At 50.1% G+C, this 26,816-nt stretch overlaps 1 non-coding gene across 4 annotated transcripts; it reads right to left on the bottom strand.

Annotated features, from left to right (window-relative positions):
- Positions 1-124: 124 nt before the first annotated feature.
- Positions 125-25,617, bottom strand: LOC103562397 (uncharacterized). Of its 4 annotated transcripts, none has more exons than XR_011532645.1 (5): positions 25,497-25,617; positions 18,721-18,868; positions 10,606-10,690; positions 2,426-9,891; positions 125-1,068 (listed from the first exon to the last, which is right to left on the bottom strand). It is a non-coding gene; the product is annotated as an uncharacterized protein (transcript). The 4 variants fall into 4 exon arrangements; XR_011532643.1 differs by lacking the exon at positions 10,606-10,690 and having other exon boundaries at positions 130-1,068; positions 2,426-2,576; positions 4,142-9,891; XR_011532644.1 differs by lacking the exon at positions 10,606-10,690 and having other exon boundaries at positions 126-958.
- Positions 25,618-26,816: the final 1,199 nt, after the last annotated feature.

The raw sequence follows: 26,816 nt of genomic DNA on the forward strand, positions 1-26,816 counted from the left end.
CGCGGATGATTCACACAGATTGAATGTCGGATGGAGACTTCCAGTCGCTGCTCCCCAAGCCTCTTTCCGAGGAGGACTCCCTCATGGAGAGTTTCCTGGGCAGGGTTTGGGGAGGGTTTGTGCTGGGTCATCCTTTGCAGGATCGCGGCTGAGATACACAAATACTTCCAAATACAAAGTAACATTAAGCAGCCTTTCTTATCAAAGAGACCCTGAGGAGTTCTCTGTGTGCTTGCCTTCTCAGCCACTTGTGGAGGGGACCCGAGACCCGGCTGACACCTTGCAAACCTCTGGGCCTGTCAGATGGCAGCAGGCAGCGATGGTAGGGTGGTCGTACCCTCCACCCCACCCAAACATGCTCCCAGGCCACTCTCAGTGGATTCCCCAAGGCCTCCCGGGGGGACTGCCTGCCCAGTGGCGCCCAAACACCCTCACACAAGGCTGTCATTTGCCTCTTTATTGAGCCGATTCTCTGAAGGAACACAGCTCTGCTACAATCCAGGTGGCAAGGGAATGTGAAAACTAAAAGTTGAAGTCAAAGTCCAGAAGCCAGCAGAGAACATGAAGCTGGTGGAAGATCTTGAGAGAGAGTCGGGTCTATAGATCTTCCCAGGATGGTTGGCACTGGGGCAACGAGTTTGGCTCATAATCACACAACTCTTCTGGATCTTGGTTTGCTAATCTGTGAAACGAGGCTAATAACTCAGAGGGCTTTTGTGCAAAGACCAGAAGATAGACTCATAAGCTGTGTGCTTGTGCCAGTGGGCTCCAGCCATGGCTTCCCTTTTTCTTCAGGAGCCCAGAACATGGACAGCATGGGGAGGATGATGAGGGTGGGGGCAGGGAGGCACGGCCTCCCATCCCGTCCCCTGACTATGACTTTGCTGTGGGATTTGTCCCTTTTCCCATGAAGAGGAGGCTGCGGCTGTTTTCCTCAAAAATTAACACCAGGAAAGGTCTGTTGAAAGAAATGGGAGGGAGATGGGATTGGGGAAGGAACCGGAGGTCCGTGGTGTCCTCCTCTTCTGCTCCTTCCTCATTCACGCTCAGCTCTGCCCTGTGCACCGCCTGCGAGGGACCAAGATTCAGAGTGCTTATCAGAGCAGGAGCCGCCCCTTCTCTGGGGCTACCACACTGACCCTCGCTGTAAGCTCAGACCCTCTGGATGCTGGTGAGTAAAGCCAGGTGGAGAGACAGCACTGCCTGGGCCCAGGAGTGCTGGTTCTGCCCAGACTGGATGCATGACCTGGTGCATCCTGTCTCCAGTGGAGACTCAGTTTCTTCATCCACAAGAGATCAAGGATGCTGCCTGTCCCCATCGGGCTCTGTGCCCTTGGCTGGTCTCCCCTCACTCTGCAGTGAGAAGGGCATGCTGTCTTGTTCTATCTCATCGATGATGGGGTCCCCCCTGCTCCCTGAGACTCACCGTTGCCTCCACCATTTGTGCTTGTGTGACGCACATGGCTTGCACCACTTTCCCCCCTGCCTCTCAGAAATGTTTTCTTTTTAATCACTCCCCACCCCTAAGCCAGCCACACAAGTCCTGGCGTCTCCATGTCCAAAACACCTCTCCCATCCAGCCCCTCTTTCCGTCTCTAGTGCCTCTCTCTGAGACCTGCCTTGCTTGTCACTTGCTGTCTCATCCACCTGCCACCCTCAGACCCTCAGGCTCTGCAGTCTCCTTCCATGGGATAGTGGCCTGAGCTCCCTGATGCTGAGATCCAATCTAGACCTTGCTTCAAGCCAACTGGTGGTACCCCCCACCCCAGGTCACAGAGTGATGCTCACAGCGTGACTGTCTGAGCACCCGTGCCTGGCAGACAAGGCCCTTCTGCAACTGGACCCAGCACACAGCGGAGCCACACTCCCCATCCTCCCCATCCCCCTTTCCCTCCTCCTCCTCCTTCCAACTTGCCTTTTCCCAAAGCCGGCTACTTCCTCTTTCTACTCCCCAGAGATTCCACAGTAGTGTTAAGACTTCAGGACTCAATCTAGGAGGCCTCAGCCCCTCGTCCTTGTGTACGCCCCCATTCTTGTGAAACCTCCCACCATCCTTTGTAGCCACAAGGGTCCTTACCCTCCCAGGAGGGGTCAGTACTGCAGGAACACAGCGGGCCTCGGGCTCGCCACAGCTCCTTCCCTCCTCCCCAGAGCAGCAGTGCTTGCCTGACCAGTGAGCTTGGGAAAGCAGTGCTACCCTCCTAGCACCCTCCAGTCCCCAAGTCACCACTGGGTGTTATAACTTGCCATTTCCTCTTTTGGCTTCCGCCCCTGATGGGGAGCCCTTCATGGCCCGGCCCTGTGTGCCCCAGGCCGAGCACAGGGAACGGCGCGGCCAGGGCCCTCGGTGTATTGAATGCGTGAGGAAGAGAGAAGATGCGTGCTGTGTTACAAGGGGCCCAGACACTGGCGGCTTCCAGCTTACCATGGAGATCTTCACGGGGATGGTTTGCTGAGAAACTCCCCTGATGCCTGCACAGGACGTGAATATATCTGAGATGCCCAATGAGGGCAGGAGTTGGTCCAGTTGATTGTTCCCAGATAAAGAGAGTTTTGGAAGATACATCCTTCTCCTGCTACTCGGGGGAACGAGAGGAGGAAACAGAGCTGAAAGAGTGTCATCTAATAAATGGCCCCGGCCCGCGACCTTGCTGCACGTAGGTTAATGGAATCAAATCGGCATCAGTTGTATTTACTGGCCGGCTTCGATGAACACATCTGGACCAGGTACTTTATAAGCTAATTGAATTTCATCCTCACAGTGGTCCTGGGCGTTGGGTGCTAAAGATATCCACTTTATGAGTGAGAAAATGGAGAGTCAAAGAGGGTAAGTGATTTGCCCAAAGTCACACGGTTCCTAAGAAGCAAGGATTGCACCCACAGCAGAACCTTTTCCTCCAGCCGTGCTGCTGCGTCTAAGACCGCAGCCTGCCACTGGGCCCCGCGGAACAGGAGCATCTCTGCCTGTCTGCCTATCTGTGGCCCAACATGCAGCTTTTCCTGCTTCCTTCCTCGCATGCGTGTTGGCCCTGGGCAGGGCTGAGGTCCAGCATCCCCTGTTTCCTTCTGGTTCACCTTTCTATGACTGCACCTCAAAAGCACACGGGCTCTCCCTGCAGGGCGGCTGGACTGTGGCTCGCTGGGTTCACAGCCACAAGGAGACTGAGCGCGGAGAATGTGTCTTCCCAGCTTTGGCTTCCATCCCTCCACCAGGCGCTGGGCCAGCGGCCTCCTAACAGCCCCGGGTGTCTTCCACGTGAACCAAGCAACAGAGTGGAGGGCCGGCACCCCTGAGTCCTCTCTAGGGGAAGGCATCCGGGGCAAGAGAGTTCTGTTGGCAAAAACCTCAACTCTCAGGTCAGTGCAGTTCTCCCTGGCTGTGGTGGGACTTCCCTGAGACCCAGGTGGGGGCTTCCCAATCTTTAATGTGCATATTAATCCCCCCGAGGTCTTGTTAAAATAAGGATGCTGAGTCAGGAGGTGTGGAGTGGGGCCTGACATCCTATATTTCTGACAAACTCCCAGTTGAAGCCAAGGATGCTGGTCGATGGACCACAGTTTGAGTAGCAGGGAGCTCAAGGGCTCCAGGAAAAGGAGCAAGTTGATCACGGGGTGCGGCAGAAAGCAGGGAAGGGCAGGTGGCTGGAAAGCGTGACTAGGTGTGGAGAGGCCTGGGGCTGGCTCCTGCTGGGTGGCTTACTGGTCGCCATGATTGCATCAGTTTATGAGGTGGGAAGACAGATCCTTGGTGACTCTCCTACCCTGGCTCGCACGGAACAGTTGTTTGTTTATAGGGCATTTGTTAAAATGCGTGCCATGTTCAACTCCCAAAAACGAAGTTAAATGTCGTGCAGTCCCTTACAACTTCTCAGTGCTGTGAGATGCTACGATGAATTATAAATCTCTCAGGGGAAGATGGAAGAGGATGATGAAGATTTTGTTGTGATGGCACACCTCTTTCCATCTCTTGCGGGAGCAGTTAGCTGAATCCTGCCTGACAATTAGGGTGTAGTCTAGCCCCATCCCCTCATGGCATGGGCCCCAAAGACAGAGGGGTCACAGCCTCCCAGCTGCTGAGGCTGAGAGGGTGGTTGTTGAGAGGCCTCATCGCTCGCAGGGCTGGAGGGAGCTGGGGTGTCACCTTAGTGGGAAGGGCTGGGTCCACGTGTCCAAATCCCCTCTCATCGGAGCCTCCTCTGTCTGCCTGGTCTTCCCTGAGTCGGGAGAATGAAGACTGCGGTGGTGTTGCAGCTGCCAGGCAACCGGAGGACATAGCCGTGCAGCTGGCTGGAACCAGCCCACCCGCTGTATCGTGGGCACCAGGACCGTGGCCCGCTTGCTCACTGAGAAAGGTCTGATCTCCGTGAGTCTTGGCTCAAAAAGGATTTTCTATGGCCCTGATAAGAGAGAATGTGAGTGTCAGAGGAGGTCACCAGCGTTCATGGCAGAGGGCTCCGGACATCGGATATTTCATTCCTTTGGAAGACACTTAGGGAGAGGCCACTATGTGCCAGGTGCCATTCTTGGTGTGGGCAATACAGTCATGCACGAAAGACTGCTGTCCCCAGGGAGCTTGCATACCAGGGGAAACAAGGAGCAAGAGAGAGAAACCGTATGTTAGAAGGTGGTAAGAACTAAGGAGAGAAATGAAGCAAGGGGAGAGTTATGCCAAGGAAGGAGAGTCTTCATATGAAAAATATGAATATATGAGATGGTGACATGGAGTAAAGAGTAAAGGATAAGAGAATGACCCACAGTGTGTCAGGGAGAATATCTCAGAGAGAAGGGATGGTATGTGCAAAGGCCCAGTGGCAGGAATGGGTCTGGCGTGTTGGAGGGACATGGGGAAGCCTGAAGCAGAAGGAGTGAGGGAGAGGGTAGTGGTAGGTGAGGTAGAGAGGGAATGGAGACCTTCAATGTCCTCAGGTGTAAACCAGGGTTACTGACATCTACTTTACTGGGTATCCGTGAACATTCTATGAGATGCTCTAAGTAAAGCTCTGACCACAATGCCTGGCACATTGCTGCTCAGTAATTGTTAGCTACTCATTTTGCCATTACAGTGCTCACTGCAACTGTACAAAATATGATTCCATAGTCGTCCCTGGTGCCTGCTGGAGGAGCTTGAACGCAGTCTACAAGTCAGCTGCAGGCTCCCAGAGCCTGAGCAGCTTCGGCAGGCTGGGGAGAGCCTCCTCCTCCTCCTTTGGGGTGTGCTTCCTTCTGGCAGCTTCTGCCAGAAGCTGCCTTCTTCTGGCTGCTGAGGCTCCTGGCCAAAAGCTGGGCCGCCCAGCTCTGAGGGCCACTTGGTGAACTTTGCACTGCAGTTGGTACTGAGGAGAACCGGGAGCAGCATTTCTGAGCCCTGCCATCTTGACAGCGTCTGGATTCCAGTGAAGGTGGGTGTTACACAAACACACTCTCCCGTGGGAAGGAGCCCACAGTCTTGTCGGGGGAGAGACGATAACCAGAGAATGATAACACTGTGTGTTAAGTCTTCAGATCACAGAAATGAAGTGGTACTACCAGAACACAGAGGAGAGGCGAGCTGGTCCCCTCCCGCGGCCTCTAACCCTCCTGTACGCTGACGCCTCCCAGCTCTCTATACCCAGCCCACGCCTCTCATGAGCTCCAGGTGGATATCCTCACCAGCCATCCGGTCACCTCCATCCAACTGTCCAAGAAGCACCTCACACTCAGCACATTCAAAACAAAGAACATTTCTTCCCACCAACACCTACTTTGAGGGGGATGGGTAAGGTTGCCAAATAAAATACAGGACGCTCAGTTAAATTTGAATTTCAGAGAAACTACAAATAATTTTTTAACGTAAGCGTACGTTATGTTTTGTTTTGTCCTGTTCCTGCATCTGGCAGCCCCAGTGGCAGAGATTGTGAAGGAGGTCTTCCTGGGGGCAGCGACTTCTGAGCTGAGCCCTGAAGGATGGGTACCTGACGGATGGGGAAATGGAGGGGAATTGGGAAGCGAAGGGCTGGTCCTTGTGAAGACCCATAGGCAAGAGGGATGGTGCAATTCAGGAAAGGGGAGTTGTTTCATGCTGCTAGCTTGTAGCACCTCAGGATAGAGGAACAGTAGGGAGGGTGACAAGAGATGTGGTTGAAGAAACTGTCTGGGAACAGGTTATTTAAGGGCCTCATGGCCCATCCTAAAGATGTGGAGCGTGATCCTAAGGGCTACAATTGGGTTAGGGCTTTGGAAAAGTTTTAAGCAGTGGAGCTACACAGGCAAATTTGGCCTGCAGAATGGTCCCCCTGACCGCAGTGTGGGAAATGCATTGGGGGTGGGGCACAAGAGGCAAGCTGCAGACAGGAAGGCCAGCCCAGCAATTGCAGTACTTCGCGTCGGAGGTAACGTTTCTTGAGCTAGGAGAGTGGCAATGGAGAGGGACAACGGTGGACAACTTGAGGAGATTAGGCAGGCGAAATCCACAAGATGCGGTTCCTGTTTAGATGCGTAGTGCGGGAGAGAAAAGAGACGCCGATGATCTGCCCGGCTAGCGACGAGCAGTGACCCCAAGGTCTCTGGTTGGGGCAGGTGCATGGAGTGGGGGTCATTGACTGGGACTTAGAGGAAAGGAGCAGGAGGAGGGCGTTTTTGGGGGGTCGGGGAGATAGTGGGAAGAAACACTTCTTGTTTAGAATGTGCTGAGTTGAGGTGCTTCTTGGACCCCTGGATGAAGGTGACCCGATGGCTGGTGGGGATGTGAGTCTGGAGCTCACGAGAGATGTGGGCTGAGCATAGAGAGCTGGGAGTCTTCCGCATACTGGAGGGTTAGCGGCTGCTGGAGGGGCCGAGCTCGCTCAAGGGAGATTGTGTAGAATAAGAAAAGAAGATGGCTGAGGACGATCTCTACGGAATGCCAACATTTAATGGCTCCACAGGAGAGAGAGAAGTGCCAAGGAGTCGAGGTAGAAGGGGAATCAGGAAAGCCATGCTGACTGAGCCCACAGGGGAGAGCGTCAAGGAGGAGATGTCAACAAAACAGAGTTAAACGCAGCAAAGCAAGCAGGATACAGAAGGACGAGGCTCCTGGACTCAACAAGGAGTCTCTTTTTGGGGTGGATGGGAGGGAGCCTGACAAAACCATCTGAGACGAGTCATGGGCCCAGGAGCAAGACTTGTGTTTGGTGGGATCCGAGGCAAGTGGGGACAGCTCTTGTGGGCAGGGCTGGCTTCAAGGAGGCGCCACCCAGGCTGTCACAAGGGCTCTGAAAGATGTTTAACGCTCTGCTGTCACCACTCTGAAATGTGATTTTTGAACACGGGCCATACACATTGGTTTTGCACTAAGGCCCACAAATCATGTAGCTGGTCCAGGAGGGGCACCCCTTCCTAAAACTTTGGCTGCGATGGGAAGGAGAGAGCTGGGAATATAGCTAGAGAGGGAACTGGATTCTAATGTTTCCATGAAGGCACCAGAAGAGAGGATGAAGATATGGGAGAGAGAGGAGGTTAATCGATAGAACGGTGAGCGGGGAGGTAGGAGGGAATGTGATGCTGTGTGAGGGAGGAGGAAAAATTTATCTTGGATGAAAGATGGATTAACTTTGTAATAAACTGCAAAGGGGTCATTGCAGCCTTACTTACTTGTTAGTTTGATTTTTTTTTTTTGTGAGGAAGAGTGGCCCTGAGCTAACATCCGTGCCCATCTTCCTATTTTGTATGCAGGATGCTGCCACAGCATGGCTTGGTGAGTGGTATAAGTCTGTGCCCGGGATCTGAATCTGCCAACCTGGGCTGCCGAAGTGGGGCACACGAACCTAACCACTATGCCACCAGGCTGCCCCAAGAATTACTTACTTTTAAAGAAAATATAACTGGCCAGAATCAAGACAGTGTTTTCCTTCAACTGCTGAGCAAGATTCCCAAGTTTGCCGTGGCTCTTCTCCCTCGTGACGTGATCCATCCGTTCCCTGGCTGTCTCGTGGTTCCCGAAGCGGATGAGGAAGACCTCCGTGTGGCACAGACTCTGGGCAATATCAACCAAATTCTGCAGCAGGTTCTGCTTCTCATCCACAAACAGCATGCTGCCCATGTCTGGCTGGCACTCCCCAGGGGGCAGCAGGAGGGCACAGAGCAGCTGACTATAGTGCGTGTGGACCTTGTCATCGAGGACCTGGGCAAGGCTCAACCCCAGACCATTCAGGACCTGAGTCTGTGCTGCTGGCCTGGGGTGGCATTGAGGGAGGATTTAGGGTGATCTTATCACTGCCTTCAAGATGCGTGTCTCACTTGAGGCCATGGATACCTATTGTCTCCATACTCAGATACCTCAGGGACGAGTAGTAGAGTGTATGAAACTCTGGACTGGGGAAACCCTCAATTGACTAAAAGAACCCTGAGGTGACAAGGTTTATGTTGAACTAGTAGAATTCAACTAGAGTTAACAGAGATTAAGCTTCTCCACCAGACAGAGCAGAGACTTGAGTACTCGGTGGAGCTTCTGTAAGAATGTGGACTTGAGTTGGGTCCTAAAGGGTGGGCAGGATTTGTGCAGCCACAAAGAGGGAAGAGGATACACTGGCCTAGCAACCTCTGAGCGGTGCCTCAAGAGGGCTCAGAGTCCAGTGCGGTATTCCTCCAGTTTGTTCATCTGCCCTTGCTCCCTTTTGCAGTTCTCCGGGGCATGAACAGTATCTTATTTTTCCATGCAAAAGCCTAAGGACCAACAGATCAATATAGATATGATACTAATAATGGTAGTAATACACGCAAGGATAACAGCCAATGTTATTTATTTGTTGAATGTCTTCTAGATGGTAGAATATGTTCTACGTGCTAAAATGACCCAATAAGGAGGCATTAGTCCTATTTTGCAGATGAGCCCAGGAAAGATTGAGTAAAGTTACTCAATCCAAAGCAAACAGCTTATAGAGATTGAGGCAGGCTTGGCATGCAAAGCTACGTGACGCCCGGATCTATATTCTACTATGACAGGCGACTTCTTAGGAATAGGCACATTCGGAGGTTGCCACAGAGGTAGGAGGAGAATTGGAAGGGTTGTTTGAAGGCTTACTTAGTCTTGAGCATTGAAAAGAAAGCTATTTCTATGGCACTGGTTTGAAGCTATTTGTAAACATGCACACGTACACACACACAGAGCTAGTTTTTTCCTGGTTTAATAATTTGTTTGAAAGTTTCTCTGGGCATACTTTCCCGGGATGAAATGGGCAATAGTTTTTACCTGATACATCAGTTTCAAGCTATTGGTGGGGCTGCGTGGGAGACTGAGTAGAGAAGGCAGTTGTAACTCCTTCTTGCTGTCTGAGAGCACTTTAATATGCTAACCATGACTGTCTTCAGAATGGGCAGAGGAAGCGATGAAATAAATGTCATGAATTAACCCTGCTCTAAGGTGTCTAGGAGATTTGAAAAGTGAAGAGAGAGAAGAGAAAGTGGAGATAGGGAGAGAGAAAGAGAGAGGATTATTACTCGGAGCCAGGTTACTTAAAATAATGAAGTTACCAACACCTAGGGCCCTGGTGAGGATATTGGACATCTGGTCTGGGAGAAGGGCATGTGGAGCAGTAGGACAATAAAACAAGATATAAGACCCTAGACAGTGAGACATCTCGAATAATTGCCACACGAAAGTCTTGAAAGATGCAAAATAGAGTTATGTCTGGCCAAGAAAGGAATCAGGCTCAGCAAACACAGGAACTAGAAAATATTTTAAAGATCATCTAGGGGGGCTGGCCCCGTGGCCGAGTGGTTAAGTTCGCGTGCTCTGCTGCAGGTGGCCCAGTGTTTCGTTGGTTCGTATCCTGGGCGCGGACGTGGCACTGCTCATCAAACCACGCTGAGGCGGCATCCCACATGCCTCAACTAGAAGGACCCACAACGAAGAATATCCAACTGTGTACCGGGGGGCTTTGGGGAGAAAAAGGAAAAAAATAAATCTTTAAAAAAAAAAGATCATCTAGGACAGGACAGTAAATGGTTTTCGTCTACGCTGCCATCTTGGATGTATTCTAGTGGTTCCTGGCATATTATCTTGAGAAGGATTCTGAGACTGTGTCTGAATGAAGGTGAAAACAGGGCCATGGTTGATTAGCGATGTCTGCTGTGGATGTGAGCAGAAGGAGTTGCCCATAGCCGTGTGTTTACCATTGTTAGTCTAGTCCAATGCTGTCATTTGACAGATGAGGAAGTGGAGGTCGGGAGAGGTAAGAGAGACATACCAAGAGTTACATAGGCCAGGGCAAAGTGAGAATTAGAATCCCTTCTCTTGCCTCTAAAGCAAGTGTTCTTTCTACTGTACCATGCATTCTCTCAGGATTGGCAAGAGATCATAGCCAGTTCTCACAGAGTCTCTTGGGAATAAACACCTGCTATCAGGCGAGTATTGATTTTGACATTCACAGTCCTGCTGACCTTCACCCATAGCCATTTGTGGATTGAACAAACAAGCCTTTGAGCCTGTTTATCAGTCCTCATGAGGCTCATCTCGATCCTCAGTCTGGATTTTTGCCCCCTTTTCTTGAGCACCTACTGTGTGCTTAGAGCTTTGCATGTGGCACCTTATTTAATCCTCCCAACAACCTGTGTCTTTGTGAATGAGAAAGTTGAGTTCCAGTGGCTTACCCAGATGATGTAGCTTGTGAGTGGTTAGTGCCAGGATCAGAACCAGACTCCAGCCACTCTTTGCCATGCCTGGTTTCTTGGGTTCCTGTGGGTTTTTAAACAACCTTGTCTTGCGTCTTTATTCGTAGAATAGCGTTGGGGGTCAAAAGCTAACAGTGCCAAAGCTCTTTGTTTATAGCCCCGTTATTATACATTAGCTGCCCTTTAGATCCCAATGGGCAATGACTTCCCTTCATTATCACTCACATCTTCCTAAGGCAAACATTAGCCGGTGGTCAGTTCCCAGCTCCCCAAACCTCACAGTGGAAGTCTCTACTCAAACACTGCCAAAAGGCTTCTTACATTTGTGTCTACTTTAGGAGTTCAAGGAGGTGACCCAGCCACTGCTGGTCTTCAGGGTGCCTCCCCCTGTGCAGACTAGGAAAGGCATTTGTGTTAGTCTGTTAGGGCTGCCATCACTAAGTACCCCAGACTGGGTGCCTTAGACAACTGAAATGTATTGGCTCCCAGTTCTGGAGGCTGGAGGTCTGCAACCAAGCTCTTGGCAAGGTCAGTTTCCACGGAGGGCTGTGGTGGAAGGATGTGTTCCAGGCCTTTCTGCTTGGCATGTAGATTGCCCATCTTCACGCTCATGTGGTGTTCTCACTGTACTGTCACATGTTCTTCCGTCTATGCTCACATCTCTGTGTCTGAATTTCTTCCTCTTGTAAGGATACCAGTCCTCTTGCATTAGAGCCCACTTTGATGACCTCATTTTAAGTTGATTATCTCTGTAAAGACCCTATCTCCAAGTGAGGTCACATTCTGAGGTACTGAGGGTTGGATCTTCAACCTATAAATTTTAGGGGGGATACAATTGAACTCCTAACAGCATCTCTCCGGCCCAGACATAACTTGATGCGGAATGGCATTCCACCCTCCCCAACATTCTAGCACGACAGTTTTCAAACAGAGCAGAGTAGAAAGATTTTTACAGTGGCTGCCTTAAATCTACGACCTAGATTCTTCATTAACATTCGACTATGCTCGCTTTATCACATACTCTCTGGAGTAATGGGATCCTTGTGCAAATTAAAAAGAATACTTCTTTTCCCAAATGAATGTCACCAGGTACCAGAGTGCACCACTTGGCAAGTGTAGCATGGGCTGGATTTCAGGCCCCATATTTCCTCTGCCAGGCACTCATGTGCAGTGCACAACCTGTACCACTGTCCTCATTGACCCTAAAGACAATCCTCTGAAGAAGCAGCAGGTGATGGACCATCTATAAAGCCCTTGATTCTTTTGGCGAAGAAGTTTGTAATTCATAATGATTCACTGAACTTACGTGGAACTCACATATAGCACAATGTGTAGCCCAGGACCTGCACATGATTGGGATTGGGTACAAGATGGGTGAATGAATGAATGATTCACTCAGTACAAAACGATTGAACGAAATAATGATTGGTTGACTGAATCTCCTCCTGCATAAGCTTAGTTTACGAGAGCAATGATTGGAAGCAGAAGTATTCAGACACCAAACACACAGGGAGTGCCCACCAGGGAGAAACATACTCTTCTTAGAAGCAGCTCTTAATGGCACCAATGGCTCAAAATGACAATCACCCTGAAGCCCTTTGGTTGATCATTCATGTTGCTTCGGGTGGGTTTTCTGCTCACATTCAGTCCCCCCGCCACGTTCCGCCCTGTCCCATGGGAGGAACGTCCCCCAACATGTAACCACAGGGGGTTAAAGCTCCATAATTATGGAGGACTCAGCAGGATCCCAACCTAAGGCCAAGGGAGAATCATTGAAGATCTAGCCAACGAGACGGGCACGTCAAGGTTTATCAGGGCAGTGTCTCTGCTGCTGCGCCCCAGGCTGGAGGCTGAGTTAATATTAACAGCCCCCAGGTGGTGCGAGCTTGTGTAATCACGGGCCTGGCCACCTCCTCTGAAGCTGACGATCTTGTTTGTCCACTCTGCCTCTTGCACCCCAGCTGCCCTCCATTAATACCCAGGGAGGAGGGAGGTGGGCTGGGTCTCTGGGTGGCAGCAGGCGGTGCTGTCACTCTGAACCAAGAATGTCAAATGTCGCTCTGCCACATCAGTATGCTTCCAGTAGGTGCCACTGGGTCTCGGAGTGCAGGGGCATCTGGTATTTGAATCCCTGTCTGTGGGGACAAGGGCCTGTTAGCTCCTAAGGGGCAACAGATGTGTGTGACGAGAGAGTGAGTGCTCAGATCTCCTTATACTTCATCTTGCCCCGCCAACCAATTCTTCCCCCAACTGCCTGAGCCAGTCAACTCGACGCAATGTGCCCTTGCCGCTACCCCACTTAAGAGCCTTTTTACCTGCAGCAGAATTTTGCAAAGTGTATCCTATGGAACCCTAGAGATGATTCAGGAAACCGTGGTCAAATAAGTTTGGGAAATGCTGCATCCTCTCTCTTCCACTTGGATGGTAATATTGGAAAGGAACTGAGAAGTTCCCCAGTAAAGACTTATCCAGACTTCGCTAAACCCATTCTCCCAAGGAAGCTTTTCCCCTGTAACACAAACTAACACCGCAGGGAACGCCTCGGCGGAACAGCTCCCCGGAGGCCAGGCCCCTGCTTCTCTGTCCTCCTAGAACTGCCTCCCTGAGCTCTCACTTGCCCACCCAGCTTTCTTAATCTCCCTGCATCCCCTTCCATTTGATTCTTAAATTAATATTTAATATTTTTTAAATATAGAAAACTATAAAGAAGGAAAGACAATCATCTATGATTTTATCACCCACATCTCTATGTGATTCTGTCAAAATGTAAATCACTTCGTGCCTCTGCTGGAACCCCGCTTCGGGCTCCAGGTCCAGAACAAAAGCCAGTCCTTAGAGGGGTACGTCGCCTGAGCCCCCCAAGGCAGGCCCTGCAGTCTCGCCTCTGGCCTCTTCTGCTTCTCTCTCGCTCATAGTCTCCATTGCTCTAGGCACACTGCCTCCTTGCTTCCCTTGAATATGCTAGACACATCCCTGCCCCAGGGCCTTTGCCCTGCCTGTTCCCTATCCACATGGCTTACTCTCTCACCTCCCTGGAGTTTCAGATGCCCCCTTCTCAGTGAGGTCTGCCCTGCCTGATCACTGTCTGAGCGCGTCTCCCACCACACACCCCCGCACTTCCTATCCTTTGGCTGCGGGACTCCTCACCTTCCCTCATCCCATGCACGGTACTGACTTACCTGGGTTAGGGACTGCATCGCCCATGGAGCTCCTGCGCACAGGGATTTTGTCTGTGTTCACAGCAGCACAGCCAGTGCCTGGCGCATGGTAGGTGCCCAGTAAACACTACTTAGATAAAGGAATGTGTGTTCACAGAGGAAATCATATATGCACACGGTTCTGCACTTGGCTTTTCCCATATTTTTTGCTTTTAGCGCTCTCTCCCTACCAGCCTGTACAGAACTAGCCTTAGGCTTTTTAAAGGCTGCACGATGTCCCATTGTAGGGATGTACCTGCATTTATATAATCTGTTCCCTATTCATGGACATTCAGGATTTTTTGCTCTTCAAACAAAGCTGCAATTAAAAAGAAATTTCTTTTTTACATTTGTTTGTAAATATTTCCACAGGGTAAATTTCCAGTCGTAGACTTCCTGAGTCAAAAAGTAGGTTTTTCTTCTTTTAACTTTAAAAGATGTTACCCAATTATCTTCCGAAGAGGTTGCACAAATTTACACCCCCCCCCATCTATTGTATGAAAATGTCTGTTTCCACATACGCAGATCAGCACCCAGTGCTGTTGACCACAGACATTCACGCGAATTTGGTAAGTGGAAAAATGGCGCTCTGCTCGTTCGATTTGTGTTTTTAAAATTGTGAATGGAGATGAGAATCGTTGCGTATTTCCATTGGTCATTCGTACTTTTTTTTTGTGGTCTGCCTGCTTAAATCCTTTGCTCATTATTCTCCTGGGTTACTTACTGTCTCCTTATAGATTTGAAAGAGTTCTTTAAAATTAAAACGATTCTCTCTCTGTCACATCTGTTAACAAATTTCTCAGTTTGCCCTTCGGCTTTGCTTATGGCACTTTTTGATATGGCAGTTGAATATATATTTTTTAACAAATTGATGTAAAATTATTATTAAGGCCATAGGATTATAAGTAATAGCTGAATATGTCAGAAATTTCATCGTTTTATTTAGGAAATACAATTATTACTATTAAATGTAAAGACAGTTTGTATTACTCTGTTTTTAATTGTTGTGAAACACGTATAACATAAAATTCGCCATCTTACCCTTTTGAAGTGCACAATCAGTAGGGTTAAGGACGCTGACATTGTTGTGTGACCCGTCTCCAGAACTCTTTTCCTCTTGCAACACTGAAACTCTATACTCTTTAAACGTCAACTGTCATTCCTCTCCCCAGCTGCTGGTACTCGCCTCTTGGGAAGATAACTGGGTAACATCTATCCAGAAGCGGAATTACTAGATCATATGGGAATTCAATTTTTAGTCCTTTGAGGAAGGGCTGTACAGTTTCTATCATCTGCATCATTTTACGTTCCCACCAACAGTGCACACAGTGTCCAATGTCTCCATATTGTTGCCAACACTTGTTCTTTCCTTTTTTGTTGTTTAAAATAATAGCGATCCTAGTGGGTATGAAGGGCTTTCTCACTGTGGTTTTGATTTGTGTTTCCCCAATGATTAGTGATGTCGAGCATCTTTTCATGGGCTTGTTGGCCATTTACATATTTTTTGGAGAAATGTTTATTCAAGTCCTTGGCGCATTTCTTAATTGGGTTGGTTGTTTTTTGTTGTTGTTGAGTTGTAGGAGTTCTTTATATATTCTGGATATTAACCCATTTCAGATATATGATTTGCACATATTTTCTCCCATTCCATGGTTTGCCTTTTCACTCGGTTGTTTGTGTCCTTTGATGCATAGAAGTTTTAAGTTTTGATATAGTCCAGTTTATCTATTTTAACTTTTGTTGCCTATGCTTTTGGTGTCATATCTGAGAAATCATTACTGAATCAATGTTAGGAAGCTTTCCCTTACGCTTTCTTTTAAGAGTTCTGTAGTTTTGGCTCTTACATTTAGGTTTTTGATCCATTTTGAGCTAATTTTGTCTACGTTGTAGCGGGTGAAGGGTCCAACTTCATTTTTTCACATGTGGATGTCCAGTTTTCCCAGCACCACTTATTGAAAAGACTGTCGTTTCCCCATGAAATTGTCTTAGCGCCTTTGTCCAAAATCATTTGCTGATGTAAGTGAGGGTTTATCTCTGGCCTCTGTATTTTATTCCATTGGTATACATGTTTGCCTTTTTAACTGTGTAAAATTGCTCATAATATCGCCTCTTTCATTTCTGATTTTAGTAATTTGAGTCTTCTCTCTTTTTTTCTTAGTTAGTCTAGTTAAAGGTTTTTCAATTTTGTTGATCTTTTCAAAGAACCAATTCAGGATTTGTTGATTTTCCTCATTGTTTTTTCAATCCTCTATTTTGTGGATCTCTACTTGACTCTTTATTATTTCCTTCTGCTAAATTTGGGTTTAGTTTATTCTTCTTTTTCTATCTCCTTAAGGTGTAAAGTTAGGTTATTGATTTGATATCTTTCTTCTTTATTTTCCTTTCTTCTTCTTCTTCTTTTTTTTTGGTGAGGAATATTGGCCCTGAGCTAACATCTGTGCCAATCTTCCTCTATTTTATAAGTGGGATGCTGCCACAGCATGGCTTGATAAGTGGTGTATGGGTCTGTGCCTGGGACCAAACCCTTGAACCCTGGGCCACTGAAGTGGAGCGTGTGAGCTTAACCACTATACCACCAGGCCAGCCCCTCTTTCTTCTTTTTTTAATATCCATGGTTACAATCATAAATTTCCCTCTTAGTACGGCTTTTACTGAATTCCATAAGTTTTGGTGTGTTGTGTTTTCATTTTCACTTGTGTCAAGATATTTTCTAATTGTGATATCTTCTTTGACTCATTGGTTGCTTAAAAGTTGTTGCCTAATTTTCATGTATTTCTGGATTTTTCTGTTTACCTTCTGCTACTGATTTCTAGTTTTATTCCGTTTTGATTGGACAACATATTCTGTATGATTTCAGTTTTTTTTTTTTTTTTTTTGCTTTTTTCCTCCCAAAAGCCCTCCAGTACATAGTTGTATATTGCAGTTGTAGGTCCTTCTAGTTGTGGCACGTATGACACCACCTCAGCATGGCTTGATGAGTGGTGCCATGTCCATTCCCAGGATCTGAACCAGTGAAACCCCGGGCCACCGAAGCAGAGCGGGCCAGCTTAACCACTTGGCCATGGGGACGGCTCCCTGATTTCAATCTTTTAAAGTTTATTATAACTTGTTTTGTGGCCTAATGTAAGGTCTGTCCTGGAGAATATTCCATGTACACTTGAGAAAAATGTGTATTCTGCTGTTGTGTGGAGTGGTCTGTATTTGTCTGTTAGTCCAATTGGTCTAGAGTGTTGTTCAAATCCTCTGTTTTCTTATTGATCTTCTGTCTGGTTTTTCTGTTGTTTATCGAGAGTAGGGTATTGATTCTCCTGCTATATTGTGCGGTTGTGTGTTCCTTTAACTCTGTCAATGTTTGCTTCATATATAGAGGAACTCTGATGCTCAGTGCATGTATAACTGCATCGTCTTGGTGAATTGAATGGCCTTTTTTCAGCTATACAGTTTGCATTTTATAAAGCCAAATACGTCAATCCTTACTTTTATGACTTCTGGGTTTTCTGCCTTATTTAGAGAGGCCTTACCCACTACAATATCAAGAAATAAATTAAACCACTTCTTTCTTCTAGAACATTTATGTTTTTTATGTTTTCGTGTTTGATCTAGCAAGAGATCCAAACACCCATTATTTAATGTGGACATGAGCCTTTAACACTCTGAACCGATTGTGGTCCCCCAATGAGTGCAGACCGCTTAGCTCTCTCCCTGTTGTGTGGCCGGCCTGGCTTGGCCTTGCCTTACTGTTGGCCATTTTCTTATTGCTCTTCTACCAAAATTTAAACAATTAATTAGGTGTTCCCACCCACCTCCAGAGAAGCCCATCTCCTGTCATTGCTGGCTTTCCATACCCATTAAGCAAATTGTGGGCTTCAGCCAACATTTCATCATGGCCCAGGACAGTGCCTGGACAGTGTAATGCCTCATAAATATTAATTAAGTGGATACATAAAAGATTGCTGTGACCTGGGTTGCACACACATCCTGAGGAAGTAAAGGGAGACTCAGAGACAAGAGGATGAGGGATTTGTATGTCACATTCGAGATCTTTATCTGGTAACTGTGGGCTCCATCAACGGGTCCTGCCAACGTACCCAGTCCCATCCTGGACTCCCCCACTTAACCCTTCCCTTCCCCAGGGAACCGCTCCCTTGTCTGTCGCTCAACAACCATGTTCAGACCTCTCTCATCATCTGGCCTGGCTTCCCGTCCTCATCCTCCCTCCCTGCAGGGGTGCACATGCCTCCTTCACCTCCACCAGGAGCCGCCTGACTCCGCCATGGCGCCCTCACTCCTCCTCCCGTGCCACCGTCCTCAGCCTCCCTGCAAACAGCCTCACCCTCAGGAGGGAGAGGAGTTTCCTGCACATCTCTTGTTTCTAGTAGCAGATTTCAAGCTCCTTGGGGAACAGGCTGAGACGGGGACCTTATCAGCACCCACTCCACACCAGGCGCTCGGTTCACACCCAGTCATTGAGCTGCACTGGTGTCTCTGGTCACCTGCAATTCTCCTGAAGAAACGGCATCTCAGCCGAAGTCCCTGGTTCACTCGGACTCAGTGACTCGCCAGGATCTCCCAGAGTCAGGGGCCTCAGGGGCCCAAAGTGCTTGGAAAGCCCTGAGCCTAAGCCTGTCTTTGTAAACACGGGTCCATCGAGGCCAAGAAGGGAAGGCCCTGCACACAGATGCCACAGAGGTCGAGGTGTCTGGCCTGGAGGAGGTCCCTGAGACACCAGGAGTGCTGAGGCCGCCTCCTCCGCTCTGCCCTCTGAGCCCATCCAATCTGGCTGGAGGTAGCGGCCCTCCTGGGAGGCCCCCCTCCTGCAGGCATGTTTGCGTCCTCAGACCCAACCCTGAGCTGCGGCCCCCACACATCTGCCCCACGGACACAGGGACAGACTCACCTTGGACACTGTCAGGGGCACTTCCTCAGTGATCCCGGAGAGGTCTGCCTCCAGGCTGAAGACCTTGGTGATGCCCAGTTTGCCCAGGATGGTTTTCAGATGATAGGTTCCAGAAAGGGACAGTTGGAGCACATGTATATTGGCAGAACTGTCACGAAGGTTAGAAAACAAAGGAGTTTCAGAGCACTGAAAGTGCTTCCTTTCTGAGCCTTTCTCCCACTTAGCCCCCTATGCCCCTGCCCACATGAGGACGTGAGGTCAGCCTGGGTTTATTCTGCTTTCAGCCCGCGGACACCTGTGTCAGAGGCCATCAGAATCACAGGACCCTCTTGTCCTGCAAAGCCTCTCCAATGCCACCTCCTCTGAGAAGCCCTCCAAGCAGATCCAGGTGTCCTCTGGGAAGCACTTTGCACACTGTCCTGCAGGGTTTGGCCACCCCAGAGTGGGCCTTCTCTGGGCCTGAATCCCAGGGGAATGTGAGGCGGGGGGTGAGGTTCTGAGTGACATCTGTTTGGTGAGTGATGAGTGACTGGGGGATTGAGTCAGCTCTCGTTTTCCATGGGGACAGGGTGTCTCCCTGAGGGTCTGACATGTGGCTGACTGGCACTCAGGCTCTATCTGGCGTGTTCTGGACCCAGCCCCCCTTGTTCTGTTTACTCAGCCTCTGGTGCCGGAATATGGGAGGTGAGGGAAGAGGTCCTAAAATGTCTATTCATTGTTTTTCTTTCTTTCATGAGGAAGATTAGCTCTCAGCTTACACCCGTTGCCGATCTTCTTCTTCTTGCTTAAGGAAGTGTGGCCCTGAGCTAACATCTTGCCAATCTTCCTCTCTTTCAAATCTGGGACACCTCCACAGCATGGCTTGATGAGTGGTGTGTAGGTCCATGCCTGGGATCTGATCCCATGAACCCTGGACAGTTGAATCTGAGTAGGTGAACCCAATCACTATGCCACCATGCCAGCCCCTTCTATTCATGTTTTTAACCTCATACTTCTTTGATTTTCATTTCTGTTTCATAATGTACATAATAGAACAGTGCAGGAGGCCTGGGCGTTGGATGGATTCAGAGATCTGCACTATTTGGGCTGCAGCCTCAGGTATCACTTCACTCCAGAGGACCCGGTCCAACGACCCCGATCTAACATCAGAGGGACCCGACACCCTCAGCACGTGCTGCAGTCCCCACTCTGGGCCTTTGCTCTCCCTCCTCTCAGCTGCTCCCCCTGCCCAGCGTGGGCCTTCTAGCCTTTGTTCCACAGCAACTGCTCCCTTTGCCGGGGAGCCCACCCCTTCCTCCTGGTTCTCCCATGGCACTGCTGGCGTTGCTGGCCCAGCACCGGGTCCTGGCACCGGAAGGGACAGTGTCCTTGCTGGAGAGCAAGTCCCGAAGGCCAAGACTTTCGCCTCCTCAGCTGTGGACCCGTCCCTCTCCCGGGGCCCAGCTGGTGCTGCCTGAATGCATGCTGGGCTCTGTCTGGATGCACAAGGTCACGCACAGTGGCTGTGGCCCAGGGGTTGTGGGCCCGCCCTCCCAGCCCCTGGTCAGGTCTCCTGTGGCACCTCTCGGTCTGCCCTGGGCTGGGAATCACCGTCGGTTAACGCGTTTGAGGAAGAGGGAGAGGTCCTTGTCAATGATACGGTCACCCAGCCAATGAATACTCCTCTCGGGGCCAGGCACGATCAGGAAGGTGAAGAGACTTCCCGTGTAACGCTGCAGCAGGACGAAGGAAGAGAGCTCAAAGGTCCAGTGCAGGAAAAAATCGCCTATGCGTTTGACCATGGGCACCGTGATGGTGGCATTCTCGTCCACTTGGAAGTCTCCTTTGATCGAGCGCCCAGCGTCGCAATCATCCCTCCCTTTGCCTGGCAGAGGGTGAAGATGCACCCAGCTAGGGGTGGGATAAAGGTTTAGACAAGCGTGCTAGAGAAGGGAGCCCTGAGGCCCCGCAGTGAGACACTTCTCTCTGAGCCTCAGCTTCACCATCTGTAAAACGGGGCTAAAATGAACCCATCAGGCTTCCGATGGGCTTTGTAAGGATAATCTGAGGCCAGAGGTGGAACCAGAATTTTGGTATCACAGAGACTAAATGGCACCAACCTGGGTGCATAGAGCAGGCCTTTTTTCCTGGGATTTTCTGTTTATTCATGGATGGCCGGAGGATGATTAATAAAAGTTGTTAGGAGCAGTTGGAAGCTCCCCAAGGCAAACTCAGCACCTCCTTGCCTCAGGCTCCCCGCCCCCTGTCAGGTGACGGTTCTTATCATCCAGGGAAATCACTCTTGATCTCACCCTAACTTCCTGTTCCTGGACCAGCAGGTGAAAAGCAGATGCCTGGGCAGCGCCCCTCTGCCACACTGAGAGAACGTCACTGTCCCCGCAGGTCAGAGTAGATGGGTGCCTTGGGGAGCCCTGAGCCCAAATTCTGATTGGACAGGAGATGGAGACTGAGGCGGGAGAGGGGGTGAGAGCCCCCCCTAAAGCCCACAGCAGAGCTGGGACATAGAAGTGCTGACTCCAGCTGGGACCTCTCCATCGCACTATTGCCTGTAGAGCAAGCAGCCAAGAGTGTGCAGGAAGCAGCCCCTGGCCTGAACCCTCCCCTCCCACCCCAGGCTATTCCCATGGGTGTGTAAAGTGCCTTAGGATGCCCTCAAGGGCCCACCGGTTCCGGAAAGTTTCAACACTCAGGGAGGAGGCAGGCTGACATTCAAGCTTAGCTGAGCACCTGCTAAGAGTGCAGAGTCCCGTGTTCTTTGTAACGTGTTTAAACCTCACAGGAAGCTGCCACCAAGGGTCTTATGATATCCACGTAACAGAGAGGAAACTGGAACCTCCAAGGGGCAAAATGACTTGCCCACAGTCAAACAGCTAAGAAGTGGTAGAGGCAGGATTTGAACCGGGGTCTTTCCGACTCTCAAGCTGTCCCTATTTCCACTAGACGAGAGTTGTCAGAAGTGCGTCCCATGAGACTATTCCCTTCATAGCCTCTACTAAAATTTGCTTTCCTGGGCCTCTATTTTGGGGGTCATTGCTTATTGTACGCCCTCCCTTGTAGGGATTTATAATGCACATTAAGACATTAAAGGCTCTGAAAAGTCCTACAGAGAAGTTGATGATTTGACAGTTGAACCCATCATTCCCCAGCCTTATCTGATCATGGAAAGTATTTTAGTGGTTGTGTGTAGAAAATTGAGTAGCCCAGGCTGAGATGTGCTGCCACATCCTGTCTTACACTGTCAAGGAAATTTAGACTATGAATATTTTTGGATGTTCCCATTTGAAACAGCTCCGGCTGGTGGTAAAACCCACCATGAAAGAAAATGTAATTCACCAGAGCAAGAGCTGTGTTTTTGTCAAGGTCATTGATCAAATCCACCAATTTTCTCCCAGTTGTCTTCTGTGCATTCTCGGAGATCTGTTCCTTGGCTTCTTAGTGTTCCTGAAGTCGACGGGGAGGACTTCTGGGTGGAACAGCTCTCTAGCATCCACTAAAAATGTACCCACTTTCTTCAGATTTTTATCAATGACTAGTATATTGTCGGTGCTCATCAGCAATGATTGGCGTGGCTGGTGTAGTCTGTTGACGAAATGTGGTAAGCCTATGTAGATCTCAAATGTGTCCTTGCAATTGAAATCTAAGGTCTGCAGGATCTGGGTGTGAGTGTCACCTTTGGCCCCCAGGGAGATCAGCACAATGGTGGTAGCGATGCTCAGTGCGGGGAACAAGATGTTGGTGGTGTTGGACTGAGCGGCCAGTACACGGTACAGGCTGAAGGCGAAGTTGGACAGTTTGCGGCCTAGGCTGTGGAGGGGTGGTGGTTGCTCATCATGGCTGGATGTATACAGAGAGCCGGAGACCAGGCAGCACAGGCCTGCAGCAGGAGGAGGCGCCGCGTGATGGAGGATGGCATTGTTCTGCAAGACAGAGAAAGGATACCAAGCCCAGGCCAGGCCACATGGTGAGTCCTCCTGCTGCTGATCGGTACCATGGAGAGCAACCACAGTTTATGAAACATCTACTCTGTGCCAAGCACTGTCCTACATCACCATCATGGAAAGACTCAGAATGGTGCAAAGACTTTGATGGTGCTTACCGTATGCCAAGCTCCACTCTAGGCACTTTACTGTCTTATCCCATTGCCCTGGTGTCACGGACCCCGGAGGTAGGTCACGTGAAAAGTCTCGGTTTACAGATGAGAGCACCAAAGGCCAGGGAGGTGTAAGTCACCTGCCCAAGGTCACAGAGCAGTAAGGCAGCAGGACCAGCATCACACACCCAGGTAGTCTGGGTCTGGACTCCATGCTCTCCATGGCTCCACTAACATCGGCAGTGACCCTGAGTTGGGCATGCCACAGCCCCTATTTTACAAAAGATGAAACTGAGGCACAGGAAGTGTAATGTACACATGCACAATTACCCAGGAAGCAGCTCAGATGAGGCTCAGGGATGATTGGGTCTGGAATGGCCCTGGAGGGCTGCTGTTGAACCCTGTTATTTAATGCTCAGAGGGGTTGCTGCACAGAGAGGGGAGGATGTTGCCCAATGACACACAGCCAGAACACAGCGGAGCTTGGAGGAAACCCATCCTGCCTGATTTCGGCGCAGACTCTCTCTGACTCCACACACTTCATCCATCTCCCTCAACGACTATGGCCGTCACCTTACAGGCCACTTGAGCCTGGAGTTGATTATTATCTGATCCTCCAACATCCAGGCCTAGGAATGCTGTTGAAAACAAATGCCGAGAGCCCTCAGCCTCGAGGCCCTCACAGATGTTAACTTCGCTTGATGGAATGTCTTATCTTCAATTTACAGGACATGAAAGGTGAGGCTTGGAGAGTTCCAGTAACTTGCTCGAGGCCACGCAGCTGGTCAGGCAGAGCGGGGACAGACAGGTCCCTCTGCTTCTGGCCCAGCACTCTGTGTCCGGGGGTTGGGGGGTTGACCCCTGATGAGTGGCCCCCTGAAGAGTGATCTTGGCTGCTCCTAAGGCCTGTCACATGGGAAGTCAGGTGTCCCAAGCTCAGTACTGTTGACCTTCTGGACTGGAAAATTCCATGCTGTTGGGGGCTGTCCTGTGCATTATAGGATGTTTAGCAGCATCCTAGAGAAAACTAGATGCCAGGAGCCACCCCTCAACCCCAAGGTGTGAGAATCAAAAAATTCTCCAGACATTACCCAGTGTCCCCTGAAGTCAAAGTGGCAGGTGGAGTTCCCCTGTGGGGGGCGGAGGGGCTCAGAGCATGAGGCCCATTTGTGAGGTCCCTTCCTCACAGTTGAAGTAACTTTTCTAACTTCAGAGCAAATTTGGGTCAAATGAGTCCCAACTGAGTTTGCTCATTGGGGCCAAAGTGCTCACTGGACCCCAATCAGTTTAGGGTGTTCATTCTCCTTAGGTGGGGACCCTGTCTGGGAACCCCAGGATCCTGCTGTGGCATGTTGTGCAGGCCTTCGGGAGACCGCAGCAAATCTCCTCACCTGCCACCTTGGGAGCTCAGATGCCCCTGTGGTCCTTCTACCACTGGGAGCTTCATGACAACCCCTCCGAGAGTCAGGGCTGTTCCCCCCAAACCCTCACACCTAGCCGCAGCCCCTAAAAGCCTTTCCTGAGCTGGCCCCACGGTGAGTCTCGGGTCCCAGTGCCCAAATTGTCTGCAGTGCCTGCAGGCAGCTCACCCGCCCACTTGGGCACCACCTGCCTCCCAGCCCTCGGCTCAGATGATCAGGTCTTCGGAGATGCTGGTCCCTTCAGTGACAAAGAATGATGTGTCAGGAGGAGGTGGTGGAAAGCATTATTTTTTAGCTTCAGACAGACTTGGGTTCTAATCCGCCTCTGTCACTTACCAGCTGTGGACCCATGACAAACATTTTCATCTCTCTGAGCCTTTGAAATGAGGTTGTTGGGAGGAGTAAATGAAATGAGTCTAGTCATCAAAACTCACAATCAGAAGGGACCTGAGAGATCAGCTCTCTGGGAGAAGAGGGTGGTGGGTTTTGCAAACTAAAGGTTTTAGGACCAGTGGGGAGTCAAAGGATGGGAGATGGGGCCATGAACCCAGATAAGAAAGGGGAGGAGGTGACAGAAAAGATAGCAGGGTTATCTGAGGAGTTAATGAACACACCTCAACCTTTCAGAGGAGGAGTTCCAATAAGGAGGTCAAGGCTGGGGGTCTGCCATGCAGGAGGGTGGGGGCCAGAGAGCAGAGAGGGGAGACCATGGGCCGTCCTCCGGAAATCTGGGGAACAGGCCACCCCGGGGGGAGGCTAAAGGGCTTCTGCTTTCTCCAGTGAGATCGTTAAGTGGTGGGACGTGGAATGTACAAGGCAAGGTCAAGGACTCCGGCTCTGGCTGGAGTTTAAAAAAAACCAGGTAAGAAAGAAAGATCCTGAAGCAGAGAAGCGTGTTAGAGAACAGGGGGACCCTCCAGGGGGATGTGCCCCTGTCTTCTGCAGGTGAGAGAGACACAGGTGAAGACCACTGAGGCCACAGGGTTCTGTCCAAGCCTGGGGAGAGTGGGGGAAGGAGAAAAGTGACCCTTAGAGCCACCCCGCCCACCAGCAGGTATCACTATAGCTGGCCTACTATGCGCCAGGAGCCTTTGAATGATGCGACTCCATCCTCCCAAGGACGTGCTGAACAGCACAGCAGAGGCTTGGCTGCCGACCTTCAAATCCTGACCCTGGCAAGTCGGAGCCAAACCTGGCTGCGGCTCGGTTTTCTCTTCTGTCAAGTGGAGATAATAATCTTGGCTCGGTGGCTCAGGCTCACCCACCGGTGTCCGTTCAGGAGGAGGCAGAGGGAGGACTCTTCACCCAGCAGATGGAACTCACTTATGCCTCAGAGAAGCTCGCTGACCTGGACTCGCCCACAGGCTGTCCACACTCTCACACAGCTGCCCCTACTTATAGGGCAGTCTCAGGAGGTTGGGACGCTCCGTCCTATGGGCCCAGTAAGCACCATCCACCCTCCCCCCTCCCCCACTGCTGTGCATAAAACAAGCCTGAGGGGCCTCCAGAGCTCAGCCAGTGAGGACCTGATATCACCTGGGGGCCTGGCTGTTCTTTCCTGAAGTGGCCTATTCCAGCGGACCGGACCGGCAGGTGTAAGGGCCGCCTGCACTGATTGGCAGCCCCATGGCCATGCGAGACCAAGGGTTCGTCTCATCTGCATACCCATCTCATGGAGGAGTAAGTGACTGAAACATGTCCTGAGCTTGGAACTGTGCCTGGTCCACGCTTGACCTTCTATAAATGTAAGCTGCGTGGAGTCACTGGGCTAGCTACCTCCAGGTCCCCAGACCCAGAAAACCGTACCCTGGGGCCCGGAATCTGTGTCCTTCCACTCCAAAGTCCGTTTGGCCATGAATAGCAGGCAGATAAAAGGCAGCTGCCAGATGCCAAGGCTTGCAGGAATCGCATGAGAGAGGGATTGGGTCACCCTGATGTGGTTAGAATTTTGCAGAATATCAAGCTCTGCTCCAGAGGATTTGCTGCTCACATTTTGCTGGTGGTGAGACGGAAGCTCACAGAGGGAAGCTGACCACCCCAGCTCCCCCGGGGGAACGTGACTGGTAGAGCTGGGAAAAGACCCCAGGTTGTCTGACTCCGAGCTCACTTTTGTTATCGTTGGTAACAAAATGTGTGAATATCTGTAATGTATGCCTTAATTTTCCGCCGGTGAATCAAGAGACGGGGCAAGCTCGCCCGCGGACGATGACTTTTGGGAGCCACAGTCTAGATTAACGTTTACTATTTGGTAAGAACCAGGACTATAAAAAGACCCTTTGCACAATCGTTCTTGGAAGAAACCTGTGAGTTAGGCCTCATTATCCCCATTTTGCAGGAATGGAAACTGAGGCGCGCAGATCGAATGGCCTGCTCAGGGTTCCACACCAATTAGAAGGCTGAGTTGGGATTCCTGAATTCTTTCTATTTTGCTCTACTCCTAGAACATTTTCGTTCTAACATTTTCATGCTGAAAGTCACCTCAGAACGAAAGGAAATTACACTGATATACTCAGAACATATTTCGAGGCTGTGGATAATTATGGACTAAAGGAAAAAAATCGCTTCTTTAACTTAATAGACATTTC

The sequence above is a fragment of the Equus przewalskii genome, chromosome 25 (genome assembly GCF_037783145.1).
Source record: "Equus przewalskii isolate Varuska chromosome 25, EquPr2, whole genome shotgun sequence".
In the NCBI taxonomy this organism is placed as follows: domain Eukaryota; kingdom Metazoa; phylum Chordata; class Mammalia; order Perissodactyla; family Equidae; genus Equus; species Equus przewalskii.